At 35.6% G+C, this 17,033-nt stretch overlaps 1 protein-coding gene and 1 pseudogene across 2 annotated transcripts in view; both read right to left on the bottom strand.

Moving 5' to 3' along the window:
- Positions 1 to 17,033, bottom strand: part of COL4A5 (collagen type IV alpha 5 chain) — a 243,941-nt gene that overhangs the window by 187,229 nt on the left and 39,679 nt on the right. The window lies entirely within an intron of this gene.
- Positions 12,148 to 12,504, bottom strand: LOC115507439 (annotated as a pseudogene).

Genomic DNA, 17,033 nt, shown 5'->3' with positions numbered 1-17,033 from the left:
TCTCTTATGCTTTGGCTCTCTCCCACTCTAACCTCTTTTTTTTTTTTCCTTCCCCTCCCCCATGGGTTCCTGTTAAGTTTCTCAGGATCCACATAAGAGTGAAACCATATGGTATCTGTCTTTCTCTGTATGGCTTATTTCACTTAGCATCACACTCTCCAGTCCATCCACGTTGCTACAAAGGGCCATATTTAATTCTTTCTCATTGCCACGTAGTACTCCATTGTGTATATAAACCACAATTTCTTTATCCATTCATCAGTTGACGGACAATATAAATGAAGATGCATATTGTGTTTGTTGGTTGAAACATACAATATAGTAAAGATATCAATTCTACCCAAAATGATATATACATTTGGTATAATTCCAATCACAATCATAGCAGGAATTTTTTTTTTTAATTTTTTTTTCAATGTTTATTTATTTTTGGGACAGAGAGAGACAGAGCATGAACGGGGGAGGGGCAGAGAGAGAGGGAGACACAGAATCGGAAATAGGCTCCAGGCTCTGAGCCATCAGCCCAGAGCCTGACGCGGGGCTCGAACTCACGGACCGCGAGATCGTGACCTGGCTGAAGTCGGACGCTTAACTGACTGCGCCACCCAGGCGCCCCGCAATCATAGCAGGAATTTTTGTAGACATAGAAAGGCTAGTATAAAAATTTATCTAGAAAAACAAAGTAAGGTAGAGGGGTGCCTGGGTGGCTCAGTCGGTTAAGTCTGACTCTTGGTTTTGGCTCAGGTCATGATCTCGCAGTTGGGTAAGTTCGAGCCCTGCATTGGGCTCTGCACTGACAGTGTGAAGCCTGCTTGGGATTCTCTCTCTCTGTCCCTCCCCCACTCTGTCTCTCTCCAAATAAATAAAGGTGAAAAAGCTTTAAAAAAAAGAAAAAAAGAAAAACAAAGTAAGAAGAAGAAACCCATTAAAGGATTTCAAGACTTGATGACAAAACTACATAATCAACACAGAGTTGTACTAATGAAGGGATATACACATAGATCAGTGTAAAAGAACAATCAGGTAATAAAATCATGCAAATACGGTCAAGTGATTTTTAATGAAGGTACAAATACAATTCAATGGAGAAAGAATGGTCATAAACAAATGGTATTCAAACTGGAAAACCACAGAAGCATGGTTCTTAAATGGAATTCCAAATTTATACAAATTTAACACAAAATGGAAGATACATCTAAATTTAAACTTTAAAACTATAAAGCTTTTGTAAGAAAATATAGGAGAAAATCTTCCTTAGGCAAAAAATTCTTAGACAATAAAATTTGTCCAACACACACACACAAATTCTTAGAGACATGACAAAGAAGGCACATTCAATAGAAGAAAAAAAATGATTAATTGGACTTCATCAAAATTTGAAATGTTTAACTTTAAGTTTTCAAAAACACTGTTAAGTGAATGAAAAGAAAAACTATAGACTGGGATAAAACATTGTAAATCCCATAGTAAACAACAGACTTGTATCCCAAGCATATAAAGAAATCTGAAAAGTTAGTAAATAAACATCCCAATTTAAAAATGGGCAAAGGACTTAAACAGATACTTCACAAAACAACAAAATAAGGTATATATATAAGCATATGAAAAGATGTTCAATGTCATGAACCATAAGAAAAGGAGATCTAAAACCATGATGAAATATCATTACAAAGGAAATATATGAATAATTCAGTTTCTCTACATGCTTATCAGCATTTGGTGCTGTCACTATTTTTCATTTTAAACATTCTTATAGGTATGTAGCATCTCATTGTGATTTTAATTTCCATTTCCCTAATGGCTCATAACGTTAAACATAATTTCATGTGCTAAAGTGTCATCTGTATATCCTTTTATATGAAATGTATATTCATATCTTTTACCCCTTTTCTAACAAGATTCTTCTAATGATGAGCTTTGAGCTCTTTATACATTTTAGATACTAATCCTTTGTTGCATATGTGTTTTACAAATAGTTATTCCCAGTCTATAGCTTGTGTTTTCACTCTTTCAACAAAGACTTTCACAGAACAAATGTTTTTAAATTGGATGAAGTCCAATGTATTACTATTTCCTCACATGAATTGGGATTTTGGCATCAAGTGTAAGAACTCTTCACTTAGCACTAAGTACTGAGAATTTTCTTATTTTTTTTCTAAAAGTTTTAAACTTTTATTTCTACATTTACGTCCATGATCCATTTGAGTTAATTGTTTTAAAAATGTGAAGTTTAGGTCAAGGTTCATCTTTATGTCTATGGATGTCCAACTGCTTCAGCATCATTTATTGAAAAAGCTACCCTTCCTCAATTGAACTGCTTTTATTTCTTTGACATGAATTAGCTGGAAATATTTATGTAGGTCTATTTCCTGATTCTCTATTCTGCTTCATTAATCCATGTGTCCACCCCTCTACCTTTACCACAGCTATGTTGACTGACTGTATCTAGGTAGCAGGACTTAATATCAGATAGTGTGATTCCTCCACCTTTGTCCTTCTTTTTAAATATTCACAACTGAGTTTTTAAGCATCCTGCTCTAACCCAGAGTCTGAACACATCAACTGTACATCTAAATAAGTATTCAATGTCTAAGTACTCATCGTCTAAGTACTTCAATCATGGGAATTGATAAAATGAGAGAATGGAAAAGCTTAATTTTATGTTAATTGTTACAAAATCAGTGTTATTTCTGCAGCATATAATCTGCCACTCATATATCTTAATACATATAAGTCATTTTGAGAACATGTGGGTGACTTGGATGAGTATGTATAAAAACAATTATTTCCACATAAATCTCTCTCTACATTATCTATCCTATAAATGCACTGAACAACACATCTGCAAAAAAAACATGTTTAATTTATAATGACAGACCAAAGTCCTTCTGGAAGTACATACTTATTGAATGCTGAAATACAAATTAAGAAAATAGCATAAACGTATTGAAACTAGAAATATGTTCTTGTCTATAAAAGATTTAGCATGTCAAAATAGAAGAACTAGATGTTCTCTTACCTTTTGACCCTTGTACTAACTGCAGCTGATTATATCTTTACTTATGGGTCTTTCCCCCTTTTTTGCCCTTCCTATCACCCATTTGCCATAAGAATCCCTTATATAAAATGCTGACCCATGAGAAAATGCATGTGTTAGAGTGAATCATTTTTCTAAAATAATCATTTCAAGCAATTCAATGATGGGTCCTGTTATATACCTTGAAGCAGTTTCTTTTATGTAGTCTCCATAATGCTACATCTGCTTGGATTTGCAGAGAAATTCTGCAAAACTACACACAGAGCTCAGTATTAAAATTGTTTTAGTCAAAAACAGCCTTAAATGTAGACTTGTGCTTAAAAATTAGTTTATAATTTTTTATTATAATTTTTTTAGAGGGAGAGAGCATGACTGGGGGAGAGGAGTGGAACGGAGAAAGGGTGAGGGAGAGAGAGACAGAGAGAGAATAAGAATCTTAAGCAGGCTCCACTCTCAGCATGGAGCCCAATGTGGGGCTGGATCCCAGGACCCTGGGGTCATGACCTGAGCTGAAATCAAGAATCAGATGTTTAACCAAGGTGCCCCCAAAATTAGTTTATAAAAACAAAAAAGAAGTAATGTAGCCTTAAATAGTTGTGATCTGTTTTCTTATTGAGATTTTTAAAATTATTTTCTCAGCATCAGGCAATTATCAAAATAAACCACAATGTAAACAAAGCATAGTCACAACTCAACACTGTATTTTAAGGTACTTCAGTTACATTTTTACCCTATTGCTGGCAAAACGCTAATTTACAAGACAATTAAAACTGAAAATTGGTTAAAATTTCAAAGAACATTTATATGATACCATTCTTTACATCAGTTCTTTTATGTTGGAGATACAAGACATACCTTATAAATGCTGGTTAATCCCCCCATGCAATTGGGGAGCTTACTCTAGTGATATATGGTACTTTATTTGATGGCTATATAGACCCGTAATCCCTGGATAACAGAGAAACTACACTGTACATACATTTCTTTTTTTAAAAAAATCAGAACTGGAGTTAAACAACAGCATATCTGTTGCCATATGATTTCTACCGATGATGTGACTCACCAACATGAAGTATGTAAATAAAAACCAACATAAAAAAACACTACATAAAAACAGCCCAGTCACTAAATTCAACTCTTCAAAGAAGTCTTAATTAAGAAAAAACTTTAACTTGTCTACAGGCTGTCCCAGTACACTTCTTAAATGCTCACTACTTGAGTTAGCAACTTATGAAGTGAAATTGTTACTTTCCTCTTTCATTTTCCCTCTGAATTCATTCTGCTCAAATTGCTTTATATGCATGAAGTGCATTTAGTTAATAAAATCGAGAGTCTTTTCCCCTAGTGTTCTCTATTTTTTAACGAATAAGATCCCTAAAATAAATGGACAATTCGAGACTCACTTACTGAGCCCCATCTACCATTGCTATCTTTTTAGGGGCACCTGGGTGGTTCAGTCGGTTAAGTGTGCAACTTCGGCTCAGGTCATGATCTTGCAGTCCGTGAGCTCAAGCCCTGCATCAGATTCTGTGCTGACAGCTCGGAACCTGGAGCCTGTTTCAGATTCTGTCTCCCTCTCTCTCTCTGCCCCTCCCCCGCTCGTGCTCTGTCTCTCTGGCTTTCAAAAATAAATTAAACATAAAAAAATTAAAAAAATATATCTTTTAAAAAATTCTCCATCTCTTTGCAAAGTCTCAACAGCTACTCAATAACTCAATAGCTACAAAATAACCCATTTAAAATCCATTTTACAATGCTTTCTCTATAAAGATGAAAATGATAATCACCCATACTTAACATAATAAAAATGCCCATCAGAAGGTGCAAGTGAGACAGTAAGGATTTAAGAGCTGGGCTTGGAAGAAAGAGAAATATAGCAGAACCAGGTACTATTTAGGAGTATATACTAACTTATCTAGAGTCAAAGAATTACAAATCCTATAAAAGACTCAATGATTTTCCATACCTGTGCAAAACTCATCAACCCATATGCTCACAAGAGATGGGTTAGCTTCTACATATCATAATAAAAGAACAATAATCAAAATTTAAATTATAGGTTATAATGCAATAGAAATGGCCAGACATTTTTGGAATAGCTTTCAATCTCTATAGAAGAAAATTTTACTAATAAGCAGGAATCCCTACAGTTGTGTTAAATATTTTACTTGTCCATTTTACTTCTCCAATTAGTTATATACAGCAAGTTAAATCTCTCTCACTCTACCATTTCCATCCTTTCTTTTCATCTTTAATGATAAATGTTACATTTGAAAAATAAAAACAGGGAAGGCACCTGGGTGGCTCAGTTGGTTAAGCATCCGACTTTAGCTAAGGTCATGATCTCATGGTTCCTGAGTTCAAGCCCCAAATCAGGCTCTGTGCTGACAGCTCAGAGACTGGAGCCTGCTTCAGATTCTGTGTCTCCCTCTCTCTCTGCCCCTCCCTTGCTCACACTCAAAAATAAACATAAACAAAATAAAATAAAATAATAAAAAAATAAAAATAGGGGTGCCTGGCTGGCTCACAGTTGGTTAAACATCTGACTTTTGGTTTTGGCTCAGGTCACCTTCTCACAGTTTGTGAGCTGGAGCCCTGCATTGGGCTCTGTGCTGACAGTGTGGAGCTTGCTTGGGATTTCCCTCTCCCTCTCTCTCTGCCCCTTCATGGCTCTCTCTCTCTTTCTCTCTAAAAAAAATAAAATAAATAAACATTTAAAAATAAAATAAAACATAAAAACAACCTCAAAATGGGCTGAAACCTACACATAAGGAGTTAAAACCCTAAAATTCTTAGGAAAAAAAAACATAAGAAAATCTTCATGAATCATATTGGATTTAGCAATGATTTTTTGGAAATGACACCAAAAGCACAGGCAACAAAAGTAAAAAAAAAATAAACTGGACTATATCAAATGCAAAAGTTTCTGTGCATTAAGGACACAATCAACAAAGTGAAAAGGCAACCTATGGTATGGGAAAAATATGTTCAATTCATATCTGAAAAGAGATTAATATCCAGAATATATAAAGAAATTTACAACTCAAAAACAACAACGTGGTTAAAAAAAGACAAAAGATTTGAATAGGTATTTCTCCAAAGAGGATATAGAAGTGGCCAAGTACATGAAAAGATTCTCAACATCATTAGGCAAATGCAAATCAAAAACCACAATGAGATAGCACCTCCAAAAATTAGGATGACTTTTATTAAAAAAAATAATATGGGTTGGTAGGAATGTGGAGAAATTGGAGTCCTTGAACACTGTTAGTGGAAATGCAAAATGGTATAGCTGCTACAGAAAACAGTATGGCAGTTCCTCAAAAAATTAAAAATAGAATTGCCATATAATCCGGCAATTTCACTTCTGAGTACACAAAAGAATTAAAAGCAGGGTCTCAAAGAGATATTTGTACACCTAAATATTATTTTCAGTTGATCTTGTTTGTTATTCCTTGCCATGGGAGGTGGTGGTTAATATATTTGCCTTTAAGTGTTTTCCACAGGCGCCTCCCAAGTAGCTGCCTCAGCCTTGGGAGAGTTCTGAGTTAGGCAAAATAAGGGCAAGTCTTTTGAGCTAGTCCTTCAGGGAGCCACCAAACTGGTCAAAATAAACAACCACAGTTCCTTAAGAATGAGGCCACCTTTACTCCCTCCAATTCTAGAAACTTGTACAAGGAATGTGGACTGTTGTCTTCAAAGCTTCTGCCAAACTAGAGAGCAGGGAATGGAGACTAGGTAAGTTAAAACACCGCCAAGCTCTCTTACTGGAATTCAACTGCTTCTTCCTTTATTAAGCATTTGCCTAGTTGCTATATTTTTTTTTGTTAGTTTCCAGATTGCCAATAAAGTTGATTCTGAGAATATTTGCTAATTTGCTATTTGTGTAAAAAGATAAATTCTGGGGGTTCCCTACTCTGCCATGTTCAATGGCATCATAATCAAGTCTGATTACATCTAAACATTCTTTCAAGCCAAAAAATTACCCTGCGACTTCGCTGAATTCATGTATCAGTTCTAGCAGGCTTTTGGTGGAGTCTTTCGGGTTTTCCATGTAGAGTATCATGTCATCCGCAGAAAGTGCAAGTCTGACTTCTTCTTTGTCAATTTTGATGCATTTTATTTCATTTTGTTGTCTGATTGCTGATGCTAGGACTTCCAACACTATGTTAAACAATAGTGGTGAGAGTGGACATCCCTGTCATGTTCCTGATCTCAGGGGGAAAGTTCTCAGTTCTCCCCCAGGGAAATACAAATCAAAGCCACACTGAGAAACCACCTCACACTGGTCAGAGTGGCTAAAATGAACAAATCAGGAAACTATAGACGCTGGTGAGGATGTGGAGAAACAGGAACCCTCTTGCACTGTTGGTGGAAATGCAAACTGGTGCAGCCGCTCTGGAAAATAGTGTGGAGGTTCCTCAAAAAACTAAAAATAGAACTACCCCATGACCCAGCAATAGCACTGCTAGGAATTTACCCAAGGAATACAGGAGTGCTGACGCATAGGTTCCTCAAAAAACTAAAAATAGAACTACCCTATGACCCAGCAATAGCACTGCTAGGAATTTACCCAAGGGATACAGGAGTGCTGATGCATAGGGGCACATGTACCCCAATGTTTATAGCAGCACATTCAAAATAGCCAAATTATGGAAAGAGCCTAAATGTCCATCAACTGATGAATGGATAAAGAAGATGTGGTTTATATATACAATGGAATACTACTTGGCAATGAGAAAGAATGAAATCATGCCATTTGCAGCAACATGGATGGAACTGGAGGGTATTATGTTAAGTGAACTAAGTCAGTCAGTCAAAGACAGATATCATATGTTTTCACTCATATGTGGACCTTGAGAAACTTAACAGAAGACCATGGAGGAAGGGAAGGTGAAAAGAAAAGTTACTAACAGAAAGGGAGGGAGGCAAACCATAAGAGACTCTTAAATACGGAGAAGAAACTGAGGGTTGATGGGGGTAGGGGAGAGTGAAAATGGGTGATGGGCATTGAGGAGGGCACTTGTTGGGATGAGCATTGGGTGCTGTATGGAAGCCAATTTGACAATAAATTATATTTTTTAAAAAACACAAAAAATTAGCATAGCATCTAATAGTTAAAAAGTGAAAAACAATTAATGGATGAAGTGCCACACTTTGCTATGGGCAAGAGGGGCCCCATAATTTAGCAGACCTCACTCTAGCCATTCTTAAGCTGCTCCTAGTTCTAGGAGAGGAATCTATGGGGCCGAAGGGAAAGAACCATCAGAAGCCTGTGCCTCCCCCTTCTAGATCATAATTTAAGTACCAAAGATCCCCAAGTTTCCCGCCCAAATATCCCCCACCAAGAGCACACTGTATACAATGTATGTTAGCCAAATATCCCTAAGCCACTTTCATGAGCATGAGCCCACACGGACCTCTTCTTCAGGTCTTCTCTCCACCAGCCTTTCTCAGCTCACTAGCTTTTCTTAAGCCCTAAAGAAAATTATTCATGTAACCATTTTACCCATTCTCCTAAATATGGTGCAATTTTATTATTTTTATCTAATGAATGCCTTGGGGTATTATGGCTTAATTCTCTCTTGGAACCCATTTTGAAGTGCTGTTCCGGAGGGGGGATCTTGCTATCTATATGCCTACTGTTGGCTCCAAGGGGGTGTAAAAGCAAGTCGGGACCATGGACAGAGCTTATATAGCTAGGCTGGAGTGAAACCTACATTAGAGTAAGGCCCCTCATGCAAGACAAAGTCAGGTATCTAAGGAGAAGGCCAGCCAAGGATTAGAAGTCAGATTTCCCAGTGCAATCATATTCTAGCGTTAACCTGTGAGGAGTCTGAGAATTCTAAACTTGAACTTAACCTTCCAGTTCATTATAAAGGCATATGTCAAAACATGAGAATACATTATTCTACTTAATAGTTTGTAAGCTTGGTTTAAAATGTTTTTAAGTTTTACATGTATGGTATGCACAGTTGCATTTGTATTCTTGGCTCAGTCTACAGAAAGGCTGACACAGTCCTGAATAGATAAACCAAACCAATTAGTTATCTCTGTAAAGTCAATGAGGTTCAAACTGGATAATGAACTACCGGTAGACAGTATCCAAACGATTTACACTTTATTATATTAATGCAATACATATAAATATTGTAAAATGAAGATCTGAAATTTGTCCATTTTCCCAAGAGTAATATGTGCAATGCAAACTTTAGGGTATCAGCCACTTTCTTCTTTTTAAATTTTTTTAATGTTTATTTATTTTTGAGAGAGAGAGAGACAGAGTGTGAGCAGGCAAAGGGCAGAAAGAGAGGGAGACACAGAATCTTAGCAGGCTTCAGGCTCTGAGCTATCAGCACAGAGCCCGACGCAAGGCTCGAACCCACAAACTGTGAGATCATGACCTGAGCCGAAGCCAGACACCTAACAGACTGAGCCACCCAGGCACCCCAAACTTTCTAAAACCAAGAACTAAGACAACTCTGAATCAACATGAAACCCCAGATAACTATAACACAGAGTAGGTATTCTTTCTAAAAACTAGCTTTTAGGCCTAAATAAGCCTACTTGAAGGTAGCATATTTTCATAAATTACCCTTTACTATTATTAATCATAGTGAAAACTAAAGTCCTTGCTAAGTGAGATGGTCCTGCCCACTGTTCCTACACAGTCAGCCACAGACAGTCATGTTTTATACTATATGACCCAGAATTCCCATGCATGACTATGGGTAATTATAGACCAGGAAGGAGCAATGTAACTCAAAAATAATCAATCCATTGACTGGCCAGTAGACTAGGAGGTGGCCAGCATGAAAAAAAAAAACACAAACAAACAGATTGAGCAGATTTCCTCCCATGAATTTGAACTAGGAAACAAGAGACTAATGTAGGTAGCAATGGGAACAAAGCCAAGAGGTCATGATACAGAATGGCCTCAAAGGCTATGTTGGCCATGTGCAAGCCTGTAATAAGAGTGAATAAAAACTATGAGGTAGAGAAAAAAAGAACAAAATAAATACATATAGACAATATGGAATCTTGAAGCTCAAAAACAATTTATCTTCTCTTCGCTGCCTCACTTTTGGAATGCTCTACAGTTCCATTCTACAGTAACCACTCCACCCATATCTTGGGCTAGACTGGATATCTAGTTCTCATAACCCAGATTATACCTACCAGTTCCCAAAATAAAAGACTGTTTCTCCAATCAAAATTCAAACAAATCACATTGCATTGATTAATTTGACTGCAATTATAAATATTTTGATATGGCTTTTTATAAAAGGCAGCTACATGAGATACCGTGTTTTATGAAATTCTATTTCATGAAAATTCAGATTTTCACAGAAAACCCTGCGAATATCATTCCTTACAAAACTAGATATCCCTTTAATCTTCCTTAGTAATTTATGGAGAATTTTCCAGAGATGTGTTTACTGAGAATAGCGGAGAAAGCAAATAGTGAAAATCACTAATATCTCAAAAAGAAATACATAAAAAGGAATTCATTAAGAATAGGAAGTTCAGGGGCGCCTGGGTGGTTCAGTCGGTTAAGCCTCTGACTTCAGCTTAGGTCATGATCTCATGGTGAGTTCAAGCCCCATGTCAAGCTCTGTGCTAACAGCTGAGAGCCTGGAGCCCACTTCGGATTCTGTGTCTCCCTCTCTCTCTGCCCCTCCCCCGTTCATGCTGTTTCTCTTTCCTTCAAAAATAAATAAACATTAAAAAACGGTTTTAAAAGGAAGAGGAAGTTCAAAAATTCATAATATTCAAAAGGAATTTTTAAAAGTAAAAATAAGTGGTTGTGCTCTAACAAATGAAATATACAAAGGAATCAGCAGTTTGAAATATATACTCATTCCCAATATTCCTATTAACATGTCATTCAATTTAAAACATATTTTGCTTTTTTAAATTTTTAAAAAATGTTTATTTTTGAGAAAGAGAAAGAGTGCGAACAGAGAAGGGGCAGAATCTGAAGCAGGCTCCAGGCTCCGAGCTCTCAGCAGAGAGACAATGTGGGGTTTGAACCCATGAACCATGAGATCATGATCTGAGCTGAAGTCAGACGCCTAACCAACTGAGCCACCCAGGTGCCCTAAAAACATATTTTAAAGTGGGCTTCGGAACACCTGGGTAGCTCAGTTGGTTGATCGTCTAACTTCAACTCAGGTCATGATCTCACAGTTCACTACTTCAAGCCCTGCATAGGGCTCTGTGCCAACCAACAGCTCAGAACCTGGAGCCTGCTTCAGATTCTGTGTCTCCCCCTCCCCACCTGTCTATCAAAAATAAATAAACATTTTAAAAATTTTTAAAAAGATAAAGTGGGTTTCAACTGTAACATGTCAGGAAGCATACTTGTTTTGCTTTCCAGGATATCTATTTAAATATGAACATTACACAGGTTTCTATAGACTCCCTGATCTTTTTTGAACAAAGAGGAAAATACAATGCAACTCATATTTTTAACATTATCAGCTATTTATTAATGTCGATTTCTCATATCAAAGGTTGTATATGCCTTTCCTTTTGACATATATTACCAATTCACTAAATATACTTAAAATGCTGTGTATTGATGGTCAGAAAACACCTATATAAGTCATAATTAATTCATTTGACAATCAAGTCAATACATGTAGAAATCCAAAACCTTAAAAAATAGTAAAACCAGAAATATCCTTGTAACTTAAAAACTGATATACAAGGTTGATATTCCTTTTTGTACTTACTACTAATACCATAAATAGGCCTATTCAAATAATAAATTTATCATGCCATTTACTTGCTGAAATAAATCTATATAGATGCTGTTATTGCTATATTACTTGTCATATCACATTTTAAATTCCATGAACTCAGGGATACTTTTTTTTTTTTGCTTTTAAACCGCTTTATTAATTTAATATTGTGAAAAGGATAGTTTTTCCTAAAATTAAGTGAAATTGCCCTACTGGACAGAAAGTTTCATACTGAGACAAAACAATATTTAATTATAAATTGGTAAGTAGAAACATCAAAAGGTTTACAGAAAAATGAAATCACAAAACTACAAGCTTGTAGAGCAGAGGCCACATTATTAACCTCAGTGAAAACCTTAGGATTCAAGGTATAAGGCAAAAGTCATGATTATCAGGTTCAGGAGTTTGGAAGCACTTATGATGCCTCATTTGCTGCTCCTTAGTCTTTCTCTTGATTTCCATCATCTGCTGTATGAACTTTTCTACACCATCTCCCTCTTGATTGTGATCAATATGCCTGTTAGGTATGTTCCACTGAAAATTAGGGACAAGTCATCTCATTGGCCCCAGGCTAACATTTCCTCCAGGCTTCTGGCTTTCACTCCCTCTCGAATTGAGTGATTCCTCTCCATTCTGCACAGGGCCCTGTTCTCTTTCATTTTCCTGCTGGGCATTTTCTATGTTGAGATTTTTCACCGCTTGTTTCTCTTTGGATGCCATTGCTCCTGGGTCTATCCTTGCAGTTTCCTCCTCATTCCAAGGCTCACTGCAAGTGTGCCGCCAAGCAGTTAGACCTGAACACCTGTTCCCCCTTCACTTCCTAATCTTTGGGGCCACCCCTGGCCCACAAACCTTCAGGGCCACTGGAAGCAGGTACCACACAAAGGGAGCAAGGGAGCGACCAACTGCTGGGTCTTGGGATCCTGTCTTTTAACAGCTATATGTTGCCAGACCCCAGCAAAATACAGGGAAAACTGTAGGGGCTCCATAAATACTTGTTGAATGAATAAATGACTCAAGAAAACTCAAGAAAAATTGATATTCCTATTTCAAGGAAGAGTTAAAAACTTACCTAAATGCTTGCATTACTCCATTAATGGGATCTCTCCAGTACAGCCCTTTTATTTCTACTCTTTCCTAAATATGTAATCACTTAGTCCTACCTCCTAAGTTGACTCTCTTCATACCCTCTCTTTCTCTTGATACTGGGGTTAAAATTGCCAAATAAGAAAATTTTCAAAGATTATACCCTCCCTCTGCTAAATCCTATTCCTTTAGTCAGGAATCCCTCCCTCATCCCATCATATTTATTTAGTACCAAAGACAGAAATCTTTACAGTAAATATCATTACAAAAATTCCTTAGTGTACAACATTAATGTCCTTTCCTTAGTACAATTTCTCATTTGTTTATAGGGTTATAACTTTTAAAATCAATATTAATACTGCAAATAAAATAGTATCTATCAATTGCAATGGAGCAAGATAAATATATCTGCATTGTGAATGAATGAATGAATGAATGAATGAATAAGTAAATAGTGAATGAATAGTAATGAATTTAATCATTCTCAGCAAGCCTAAACTTTGAAATTCAGATTACTGTATGTAGTCTCATCTGACACCAAAACAAGGAAAACACAAAAGAGACTATTCTGGGTAGAAAAACCTAAATAATGGAGTGCCATATCATGCTCATGCATTGGAAGACTCTACATAGAAAATACGTCAATTCTCCCAAATTGATCTGTAGGTTTGATTAATTCCAATTAAAATTCCAGCAAGGACTTATTGACACAAACTAATTATAAAATTTATATAAAATGGGCACTAGAATACCTAAAAGTACCTTGAGAAAAAAGAATAAAGTGGGAAGAGGAATCTGTCTACTTAATATTAAGGCTTACCATATAGCTACAGTAATCAAGACAGTATGTTATTAATGAAAAAAGAGACACCCATATCAGTGGAACAGAGTAAAGAGCCCAGGAATAGATACACACAAACAAACCAAGGTGATTTTTTTTTCAAAACTATAAGAGCACTTCAATGGAGAAAAGAAGAAAAGACAGACTTTTTCAACAAATAGTGCTGAAGAAATTAAACATGGATCACAGACTTAAATGATAAAAATGAAAGTATAAAACTATTAGAAAATCTTTAGTATCCAGGGATAGGTGAAGTGTTGTTAGATGACACCAAAAGCACAACTCATAAGAAGAAATTATTGAATCATTGGACTTCATCAAATGTTAAATCTTTTGCTCTGCAAAAGATCCTATTAAGAGGATGAAAAGATAAGCTACAGATTGGGAAAAAATACTTACAAACCACATATCCAACAAAGAACTAAATCTAGAATATATAAAGAACTCAAAAACTCAATAGTAAAAACACAAAACAAACAGTCCAATTAGAAAATGGGCAAAAGACAATGAAGAGCCATTTCACTGAAGAGGATACAAAGACGGCAAACAAACACACCAAAAGATGTTCAACATCATTAGCCATTAGAGAACCACAAACTGAAACCACATTGCGCTATTACGACAAACCTATAAGAATAGCTAAAATGAAAAATAGTGTCAACGGTATATACTGGTGAGGGTGAGGAAAAAACTGGATCACTCATTTAGGGTAAGAATGCTACTCTGTAAAACAGTTTGACAGTATCTTATAAAAGCAAACATGCAACTACCATATGACCCAGCAATTTTACCCCTGGTCATTTAGCCCAAGAAATGAAAATTTGTGTTTACACAAAAACCTGTGCAGTAATATTCATAGCAACTTTATTTGTAATAGCCCAAAAGTGGAATCATCCCAGATTTCCTTCAATATGTGACTGGTTTAGTAAACTGTGGTACATACATAACATAGAATATTACTCAGTAATAAAAAGGAATAAACTATTGATAATCAGAAAAACTTAGATGTATCTCCAGGGAATTACACTGATCAAAATGCTAATCACATAAGGGGCGCCTGGGTGGCTCAGTCAGTTGAGTGTCCAACTTCAGCTCAGGTCATGATCCATGGCTCGTGAGTTTGAGCTCCATGTTTGGCTCTATGCTGATAGCTCAGAGCCTGGAGCCTGCTTCAAATTCTGTGTCTCTGTCTCTCTGTGCCCCTCTCCTGCTCATGCTCTCTTTCTCTCAAAAATAAATAAACATCAAAAAATTATTTAATTAAAAATGCTAATTACATAAAATTTCATACTGTATTATTCTATTTATGTAACATTTTTGAAGGACAAAATTTTAGAAATAAAGAACAGATTATGGGTTGCCATGAGTTAGGATGATGGGGGGGAAGGGAAAAAACAGGAGATGTGTATGGTTATAAAAGCACAATAAAATATCCTGTGGTGTTGAAACTGTTCAGTATTTTAACTTCAGTCATGGATACATAAATCTACATATGTGATAAAATTGTACAGAACTAAAACCCACACACACAAATGAACACAAGTAAATATGGTGAAATCTGAATAGACTGATAGATTGTGTTAACATTAATATCCTGGTTGTGATATTATACAATAGTTTTGCAAGGTGTCACCATTTGGAGGGAACAGGTAAAGTATACAAAAGAACTCTCTGTATTATTTCTTAGAACTGCATGTGAATCCATAATTATTTCAATAAAATTTTAAATTAAAAAAAGGTCATTTGAAAAGCTGTTCACTCTGTTATAGAACCTTCTAAATTACTTAATATTAGCAATGACCAGAACTTTAATTGCACATTTCAAATTGCCTACATAAATTGGGAACATAGTGACATGAAACAATTAATATACCTTACCACAGCGCCCAATCTACCCACTATTGCCCAGTAAATGTTTGGAACTGCCTCTGGTTAAAAGTAAAGTAGGACTTTGATGGAAGAAAATGAAGAACAGTAAGGAAATATATGTACAATTAAAAAAAATCTACCTCTTCAATGCTATTATTAGAGGAGAATTTTGAGTAATTATTTTCAATACAAAGTCAATAATATCAGCAGAAAGCAAAGTCGAGCAGCATTAGAATAAGACATTATGCAAAAATGAAATAAAAACTAGGTGGAAAAGTGTTTTTAAAAATGCAACCTCAGAACCCCAAAGTAAATGTGCTTCAATTCAATTCAACAAACATTTTATGAGTATGGAGTCTATGCTAGTGCTAAAGGGGAATGCAAATTATATCATCTAGAAGTTCACAATCTAGTGAGAAAGGCAGACACATAAATAACTAATGATGATACATGGCACACATTGATAAGTGCTATAATAGAAGTGATATACAATGCCATAGACAAAGCTCTGAGAACAATTTGTTGTATGATGCAAAGGAGTCCAGAGCCATTTATGAATCAGCCAGCACATTTAAATATACACTGAACTTCTAACCTTCCTATAATGTGTCTTAGGCATTGAGAAAGAAAATTGCAAATGCATATTTTAAATGAGAACATATAATTTTAAATAATTCTGTGTAAATTCTAATACATGGGTAAGTTTCTTAGTAAAAAATAATTCTTTTTTCTTAAGATAGAAACATTTTAAGTATGAAATATACTAAAAACCAACACAATATTGGTTTAAATTTCTTATAAGTAATTTAAATCATTTAAAATTACTAGGGGATATTGGTTCAGTTGTTTATCAACTATGATACGTTAGCTGTATAAGGAGTTAACTGTAAAAAGCTAGTGAATTTTTAAAACACATAAAATGTTCTGACTTAGAGTTTAAGGTGCTCTTTGGAATTACCCTTGTTTTCTTGTGTAAAAAAAAAAAAACATGTTCATTGGTATAAGTTAAGGAGAAAAGATATTATGCCATCAGTCCAGTAGCATCCCAACCATCATAAAAAGGGAATTATTTTTATAAATATCACAGGGTCTTAAATATATGAAAAGATGCTCAACCTTACTCAGAACATAAATGTAAATTAAAACCACAATGAGATATCATTTTTCACCTATCATATTAGCAAAGATATAATGTTTGATAGCACAATGTGTTGGTGAGGGTTGGGGAAACAAGCACTTTTATCTATTACTAGTGTAAGTATAAATTGGTACAACCTCTATGGAGGATAATTTGGCAATATCCATCAAAATGACAAAGGCACATACCATCCAATCCAGCAATCCCATTTCTAGAAAATTATCCTACAGATAGTACACATCTGAAATGGCCTATTACAAGGTTATTTGTTGCAGAAAGGTAATAGCAAAAGTCAGGAAACAAGCTACATATTTC

This window comes from Lynx canadensis, chromosome X, assembly GCF_007474595.2.
Source record: "Lynx canadensis isolate LIC74 chromosome X, mLynCan4.pri.v2, whole genome shotgun sequence".
Taxonomy (NCBI): Eukaryota; Metazoa; Chordata; class Mammalia; order Carnivora; family Felidae; genus Lynx; species Lynx canadensis.
The sequence above is the reverse complement of the archived record's forward strand: the minus strand, read 5'-3'. Positions and strand labels throughout refer to the sequence as shown.